Consider the following 8932-nt stretch of genomic DNA (forward strand, 5'->3'; position numbering starts at 1 on the left):
ATCTCCTTTTGCAACGCCGGTTGAGGCGTAATCTCCGCCGCCAAATTTTCTGCCGACTTTCTGCTTAGAGCATCGGCTACAACGTTAGCCTTCCCGGGGTGGTAGAGAATCGTGACGTCATAATCTTTAAGTAACTCTAACCACCGCCGCTGACGCAAGTTTAGCTCCTTTTGGGTGAACAAATATTTGAGACTCTTATGATCGGTGTAGATCTCACAATGTTCCCCGTATAAGTAATGCCTCCACAGTTTTAGCGCAAATATAACCGCCGCTAGCTCAAGGTCGTGGGTCGGGTAGTTCTTTTCATAATTCTTCAGTTGGCGCGAAGCATAAGCTATGACTCAGCCGTTTTGCATCAAGACACACCCGAGACCCATGTATGAGGCATCACTGTATACGACATAATTTTCTCCCGGCGTCGGCAAGGCAAGCACCGGAGTAGATGTCAACCTTGTCTTTAGCTCTTCAAAGCTCCGCTCACACTCGGGGCTCCAAACAAACTTCACCCCTTTGTGCGTAAGGCGCGTTAGTGGAATTGTTATCTTAGCAAATCCCTCCACAAACCGCCGGTAATAGCCCGCAAGTCCAAGGAAGCTACGAATCTCCGCTACACTTGTCGGGCGAGGCCAATCTTTAACCGCCTCGACTTTCTTTGGATCCTTCATATACTCTTAAGGCAGCCATACTACCGAATAATATCTCTTCTGGCACATCTGTTTTAAATGCATCATTGAGGTGCCTAAGAAATCTCCTCGACCATACTACCTCTTGAAAAGCTAAGGAACAAGCAGCATACTTGCCTTCATCATTGACAAGGTAATGCAGCCCTGCCTTTTATTGCACCAGGAAACTGCCTCCACACCCAAGCATAAACACATAGCATGTGGTATACTTTAACTCATCTCTATCACCGCTCCAATCAATATCATTGAATCCTTTTAATCAATTTCAAGTTCTCACCTTGAAAGTAAATAATAAGATCATTTGTTCCTTTTAAATATTGAAAGATTCTCTTAACTGTTTGCTAATGAGTAGGTATTGGGTTGCTTTCATAATGATTAATGAAACCAACAATGAAGCAGATGTCTGGGCGAGCACACATTATAGTGTACATCAAGATATATACCAACTACATTCGCATAAGGACCCCTACTCATCCGTTTCTTCTTTGTCTGTCTTAGGGCATTAATCATGGCGCAAAGTTTGATTTTTCAACAGGAGCATCAACTATTTTAGGCTGATGTATAGGAAACTGTTCTAAAACTTTCTTGATGTAAGTTTCTCGAGACAAACCAAGGATCCTTTTAGAACGATCTCGAATAATCTTGACTCCGAGCACATAGCTCACCTCACCCATGTCCTTTATCTCAAGATAAGAGGATAACCACTCCTTGGTGGATAGTATGTCATCGATATATAGTGATAGGACCAAAATCCCTTCATCCATTTTATTCATGTATACATAGTGGTCTTCCTCTATCACATGATGTAAGGACTGAGATTTTGGTAGTATAGCTAAACTCTTTGTTGACGATGTTTTTATGTGTAATTTAATTACAAAAGCACTCGTCAAGTTTCAGGAGAAATCGAGTTAGAATGGAGAAGTTACGCGATTAATAGTATTCACTTAAGTGAATAGTAACTCTGGTTTTCCGGAAAAGCCATGGAGCAGAGTTGGCTTCTGGTGCATATCGGACTCCGTGCATAGCGATCCAATTAGGGGTGGAAACGAGCCGAGCTCGAGCGAGCTTACCTCCGCTCAAATTCGGCTTGAAATTAATTTCGAGCCTAAATTTAGGCTCAAGCTCAGCTTGAAATTAATTCGAGGTGAGCTCGAGCGAGCCTAATTTCGAATCGAGCGAGCTCGAGCTCTAAACGAGCCGCTTGAAATTCTCAATATCGTACGATCAATAGTTTAATTTGTATAGAACATTATTTATAATTTGATACAAAAATATGTCTAATAGTTCTAAGTACAAAATAATTATATAAAATATAGTATTATAATATGAAAAANAGAGGTTTTGTACCCTGTATAGAGAGACCACCGTGTACTCTTTTTAGCACTTGTTATGGGATCCCTCTTGTACTTACTTTATGTTTTATTTAGTGGATTTACAGTTTTAACTTTATCCCTTGTTGTAGCATTTAGACTTTTATTATGCTCTGATACTACTAGACGTCTTGTATTATTGCTGTTATTATTGTTGTTTTTAGACGCCTTATATGTTGTCGACATATGGCGGGTCTGGGCACGCGCCGGGCGGGCCTCCGCTGGGTCCCGGGGCGTGACAGTCCTGGGTTCCATTCGAGTAGGGTAAACTCGGAGTACACGGTTATTTCCGTATGTGCTACGGTTTTCGCATAAGCTAGTGTCTCAGTGGGGAGTAGTGGCGGTGTTTCTTTTTGGACATTGAGTGGTGGGGCGGCGTTCTGTCACGCCCCGGGGCCCAGCGGAAGCCGGTCCGGCGCGTGTCCAGACCCGCTATATGTCTAAAACATACAAGGCGTCTACAACAAAGCGATAAATAAAGCAATGAGAGAAGAACATTTAGGAGTATCAGAGCGAAGTACATCTAGATTTCTACAGCAAGAATAGGTGAAAGAAACCAAAATCACTAAATAAAAGTCATAAGTAATACAATAGATATCCAAAAACAAGAGCTAAAATAGTACATAGGTGGTCTCTATACATGGTACAAAAAAAAATCTCTCTCTCTAAAATACAAAAAGAGAGTAACCACCTATGAGCAGTAGCTCCCTGCTATCTAGCTAGGCGACAGCCTTGCCGCGATCCCGTGCCTCCGCCGGTGCCGAAGACTCTGAAATAAAACCATAAAATAGGGGGCGTGAGAACTATTAAATAATAGTTCCCAGTGGGCAATTACTGACTTCAGTGAAATGCGCCACTAGGCCCAAAAGCTACAAAAAGGGGTAAGTACGAGTATAAGCAAAAGCGATATATACGACAAGTAAATAAATATGAGTACTTGCTACCACATGAGGTCTCTACTTAGCATGGAATTGCATAAGTAAGAATGCTATTCTATCATGAAAATGCACGAGTATACAATCGTCATAATATCGACAATGTCATAGTAAAATGTCATTGTTTACTATTCTAGTCAATGTTCACTTGGCATGTTAACTACTTAAAGTTAAATCTTGGAAGACCCGCCCGAAGACTGTCTGGCATGTAGACCCACCCGTAGGCTATCTGGCCGGTGCCGAGCCTAATGGCCCCGTGGTAGTCAACATCCCTACTTTAGGAATGAGCCTTGCCCACGGCAATCCACTTCGGTGCCCAATCCCGCACGGCGAATATGTATCGCGATGGCCATCTCCGGAGTGCCGTCTTGTAGCAAGCGACCCTCACAAGCAAGTGCGAATGAGTACAATGGCAAGAAAGCGTAAGATACGTCTCAAGTCTCAAGTCTCAAGTCATCATGTCTAAAACATGGAACGTATCAAATGTCTCAAGGGCCTATCTCTATGTCATCATGTCTAAAACATGGAATACAGTAGATGTCAATGGCCTATCACTGTCTCTATATTGCAGTTTTTCAGTTTGCTGGTTCATGTGCCCCTTCATGACACTTTTGTTCACTAAGTCAAAGCATGATAATTATGTTCATGAATACATAATTCTAATCATTCCCCTCGCACGAGACATATAATCAACTCGCAAAGATAAACACTTCCACATGCATGCACCTTACACATATAGCTCTACTATATAGAGTGAAATTTTTATTATACATAACACATGCATTTTAAGTGTTCTAAAATTCACATAAATCCCATTTAGCATGAATATGCAATCAAATTGACGTTACGACAAGTATAATACACATAGGGGCCGTTTTGCCCCGATTTCATGAAGCCAAACCCACCACAACTCTTGCGACCCTTCGTTTGCTCCGACGAAGGTGCCCACTAGTCTCCTAGCACCCTAAAGATGTAGGAACAAGAGTTAAACAAACCTTACGAACATTCCAAAACTCAAACATTAACCAACTCTAGCTAAGGTGGAGAAAACTCATCTATAGCGTAGAAATCCTCTAAAAAATCCCAAATGGAAGCCAAATTTCTTCCAAAGCAACCTATACTAAGGTTCTAAACCAATCAATAGAGCTCAAAAAGCTTTTAATCAAAAAGCCCCAAAAATAAACCCTAAATCTCATTCCTAGGGTTTCATCTAGCAAAATCTAGAAAATCATGCATCAAATGAGGAATATATGCTACCAACCTCAAGAGGAGCTCCAAACCAAGCTCAAAGTGCTCTAGGGTTGAAGGTCCTTCCTCTACAAAGCTCCAACAACAAGCTCCAAGCCTCCAATGGTGAGAAAAGAGGGAGAGGAAGATGTCTAAAGTCCTCCAATCCTTGCTCTCCTTCCTCTCCTCCTTCTTCTCCTCCTTCCGTCTCCTTTTCCTTCTCTTTCTAGAGTGTAAGAGAGAGTGTGAGGGAGAGAAATGAGGGAGAGAGGGAGTGGAAAGGCCAAAATCCCCCTCTCAAGTAACAATATCCAGAAAAGCCCCTCAACTAAGCAACCTGTGCACTGCCAGGACTGGGCAGTTTTCGGGCAGAGGGACCGGTCTTTTCCACCATGGACCGATCCCTCAGGACCTTCCCGCAAACAGGCGCTCGGGAACCAGTCTCTCTGGCCAAGGGACCGGTTGCCTCAGGGGGACCGATCTCTCCCACCAGGGACCGGTCCCCGAGAGTGAAACTCTCAGGACTTAGCCAAAAAATCTAGAATTTCGAACTACGGGTCGGAACACCGTCTACGACCCTCCACAAGGTCTGGAAAAACTCGGAACTCAAATCAAACACTCGAACCTCGTAATTTGCACAGGTCCAGTGTGTTACATGTTCCCCAGGTATTGCCACTCCTATCAGGTTGGGCCTTGAAAGGCCAAGTGATCTTCGGCTTAGGCGAGTGTCTTAACTGCCGATGCCAGGCCACTCTTCCTACTGAGGGCACGAGAGCTACTGCGAGTATCTCTACGGAGACGGCACTTAGACCAGTTACGGTCGCGACTTCAGTGGGGCTATTAGGGTGTAGCCCAAGGTTATGGTAGCGGTTATATAGGCGACTGCAGTGTTGGTGATTCTTCCTCAGATCCTTGGGTAGGGTTGTGATGCCTACCTCTCTTCCTTGATTGCTGATGAAATCAGCGGTTTGGATCTTTTGACCTTTACCTAGTTCATTCGTCAAATTTACGTATACTAGAGTCGGATTGACACAGTTTTGGTGTCAGGTCTCTGTTGATGCGTACATTGTATGCGATTGTTCTAACACATAAATTGGTGTGAAGTGGGTATAGCTCGGTTGTGGTGGGGAAATTGTTTAGAGAAACCATTTCCTAAAGCCTTAGTTTGAACGGTTTGCGGCTTAGTGTCGTTAGTAGCTTTCGGATGTTGAAAGCTATGGGACTCCCAGTGAGACGGTTCAAGGTCGAGCTGTTTTCGAATGTCGACTTGTAATGTCGACGTTTTGATGGTTGGTTGTGAACTTTTGGTTCAGTGAAGAAGTATCAGGTAGTTTGATACTTCGATGTGTCACGCTTCCAACTTGTTGTTGGTAGTGGATATTCGAATATTTCACTTTTCTTTTGATAAGTACATTAGCTGCAGACAATGTATTGTCGAAAGATGGGACGAAATGCCCTTTCCCTGTTTGGGACTTTTGGATTGGGTCGGTGTTTTCTCTAGATTGTCTTGTGGGAAGCTAGAGTGAGTGACCACGTAGCGAGCCTTGGATTATTCCCTGGCAGGTTTGCGCAGTTGATTCATCATCACTGCAGATGGTTTTGACTCTAGTTCGAGTCTGGGTGTTCGTAGCTCTTTAGTTGTGCTTTCCATAGCTAAAAGGTTTGTTTAGTTAGTAGTCTTGGCCTTTTGTCGAGAGGTTCGGAATCACAGTTGTTGAGTGACTTGAGCCTGGTGGTTGGCTTCGTTTGTCACGGTATGTGATAGTGTATAAGGTTTGCGACACGGCTTATCGTGCAAACCTTAGAATTCTTATGCTTGTTCGATTAATTGGTAACAGGTGCGCCGGGGTCTCAATGAGACAAGTAATCGGGTGTTGCTGGAAACATCGATCGCTAGGGTCTCGTGTAGGACGGCAACGACAGGGTCTTGTGGAGACAGGTGTTGAGCATCACCGATGGTTAGTATCGCATTTGGGATTGGCGACCTGTGCATCAAGTGATGGACATGCAATGAGCTTTTGGTGGTCTGTTAGTACTGGATTAAGTTGAGGAGACAAAATTGTCTAGCTCAATTGGTATTGTCAGTTGGACCTTTTGGTCAAGTGGAAAGTGAGATCTTGGACCTAGGACTATAGATTGTCGCAGGTGACTTTCCGTTGATGGAGGTTTTGGCAGTTTGTGTGGTTACTGGTGGGAGACTGTGGTCTCCGAAGCGAGTGTTTTTGACTCAGGTTTTAGAACAGTGTTTCATTTTCGCTCGTGGTGAGCAGGTCGACGTTGTTGGCTGGTCAGAGTATTTCGTTTCAGTCTACGTAAATAGACTCCAGACTAGTGGTTGTGTCTTGTGACTTTTCTTTGCGAACTTGCGACGTAGACGAGCCGATTACGGCTATGCGGACCAAGGTAGAGTAGACCTAAAATTTCTTAGTGTTGATTAATTGTCTTAGAATTGGCAATTTGGGATCTGATAATCCTGGTCGCGGGACTATTTTTGTTCGCAGGTTTTAGGATGGTGTTGACCCCGGTGAGTGTTGGTCCATAGGTTTGGATTTGTACTTTTTCCCCTCGTCTTGTCCGAGTGGAATTGCAGTCCTATTTTTCCCTTATTCGGAGGTTGATCTATCCAAATTTATGGAATTGTGACTGACCAGTACTCAAAGGTGATACCGCAGTGGCGGTGTAATGTCTGAATTCGTTTACGGTGGGTACGTGGTCAAGTTTCGGGGACGAAACTTCTGTTAAGGGGGGATAATGTAAGGGCTGAGATTTTGGCTGTGTAGCTAAACTCTTTGTTGACGATGTTTTTGTGTGTAATTTAATTACAAAAGCACTCGTCAAGTTTTAGGAGAAATCGAGTTAGAATGGAGAAGTTACGCAATTAATAGTATTCGCTTAAGTGAATAGTAACTCTGGTTTTCCGGAAAAGCCATGGAGCAGAGTTGCCTTCTGGTGCATATCGGACTCCGTTCATAGCGATCCAATAGCTCGTTTCGACCGGTTCAGCTATTCTGGAACTAATGGCATTGACGAATTTCAAATCTGACGCACGAATTTTGAGAAATATGAAAATACATGTATTATATGTATTTGTGCGTAGTTTTGATATTTGGAGAGTGGATGGACTTCGTCGCAAATCAGCGATCTTATCGGGTGAAACGAAATTGTGAGTTCAATGCCCCAGTCGTGCTGAACGTGCTGGTGTGATCCGATCGGAAATCCGACGGACGGATCCTCGGGATATGTGAGAAGTTCATCGAGGGGTCTAAGGTGACAAATCGGAATTTTCGCAAATGCCCCTATATTTTATGTATCGAATCGCATGAGATCGGACGTGGAGGTGCGCACGCGTGAAATATACGCGCCGTGAAGGACTGGAATGAAAATATTCATTTTTGGGGGACAGTTATGTAATTTGCACATTGTTTATAAAGTATATCTAGGGTTTCTTTGCACGAAACCCTAGATCTGGCCGACCTTGTCCCCCAGCTGTGCCCTAGCTAGCTTCAGCAGGTCCCTGCCCTAGCTGTGTGCTCACCCCAGCCACCGGAAAAGCTTGGGTGGCCTCTCCTCTGCCATCTCCTCCACTTATCCACCTCTCCATCTCTGCCCGTGGACCACCAGGGAGATCCTCACCCTCAGGCTCCCTCCCTCGGCCGTGCCCCATATCCGGTAGCCTCCTTGCCGGTCGCCGCCGCTCTCGTGCGCCGGCATTGCCGGTTTGGGAAGCTTGCGGCCTGCCTACACAGGCTCTGGCCGGGATCAGCACAGCCGCTGGTCCACGCGCCGTCGCCGCCTTGTGACCACGGTGCCATCTCCCTCCGATCTCCTCCGGGCTATCGCCGCCTACCGGTGCCGTCCCTGCGCACCGCACCGACGCTTCAGGTAGCCTGCGGGCGCCCCAGGCCAGCTTGGCCTGAGGCTTCCCTAGTTCCTAGCCCTCGAGCCGCCGCCGCCTTGGGACGCCTACCTTGCCCTCCTCCGGCCTCCGGCGCTCCCTCGCCGTCGCCCGGAGCTCCCTCGGCCGTCGTCGTGGCCGCCGCTACTCTCTAAGCCCGAGCTAAGCTCGTGCTGGCTAGGGATGCTTCACCGCAGCCGCCGCCGCCTTCTGCCGCCAGCCAGAGTGAGCGCTGGCTCCGCCTTGCTGGGCTCACCCGTCCACCGCCGGCCACCCCGCCACCAGAGCTCCCTGTCAACCGGGCTAAGCTCATGCTCTTCTCGGGTTGTGCGGCTAGGGCATCAATGCCCGCCGCCTCCGCCGCCTCCCGTGGCCGAACGACGCGCGCCCTGGCCTCCACACACTGGCAGCACCCTTCTCTGGCCGGCTATACCGCCGTCCGGCCGCCCCGTGCCTCACCTTGCTCCGGTGAGTTATTTATTAGCTTTCTGCACCTTGTCTTGGGGTTCCGATCACTGTTTCAGTGAACCGAAGCCACTTCGAGTCTTCTGGAGGTGTGCACGATGATCCTTGTTCAGTGCCGATCATCGTGGCCACCTCCGTTTGGGTCAAAGATGCCCCGATTTGCATGTTAGACGCGATTTAGGCGCTGTGCGCGTTGTTCGCTGAAGTCCACGTTGCTTGTGCGCGTGCCACAGTGGTCGGATTCGGGCACGTCAACAGACAGCCGAACGGACAGGATTTTTCTTGTACCACGGACAGAGTTTCCCCTGTACATCCAAGGCGTCACAATCCATGTAAAGCGCGAGATTCCAACCAGGA

The sequence above is a fragment of the Ananas comosus genome, linkage group 6 (assembly GCF_001540865.1).
Source record: "Ananas comosus cultivar F153 linkage group 6, ASM154086v1, whole genome shotgun sequence".
In the NCBI taxonomy this organism is placed as follows: Eukaryota; Viridiplantae; Streptophyta; class Magnoliopsida; order Poales; family Bromeliaceae; genus Ananas; species Ananas comosus.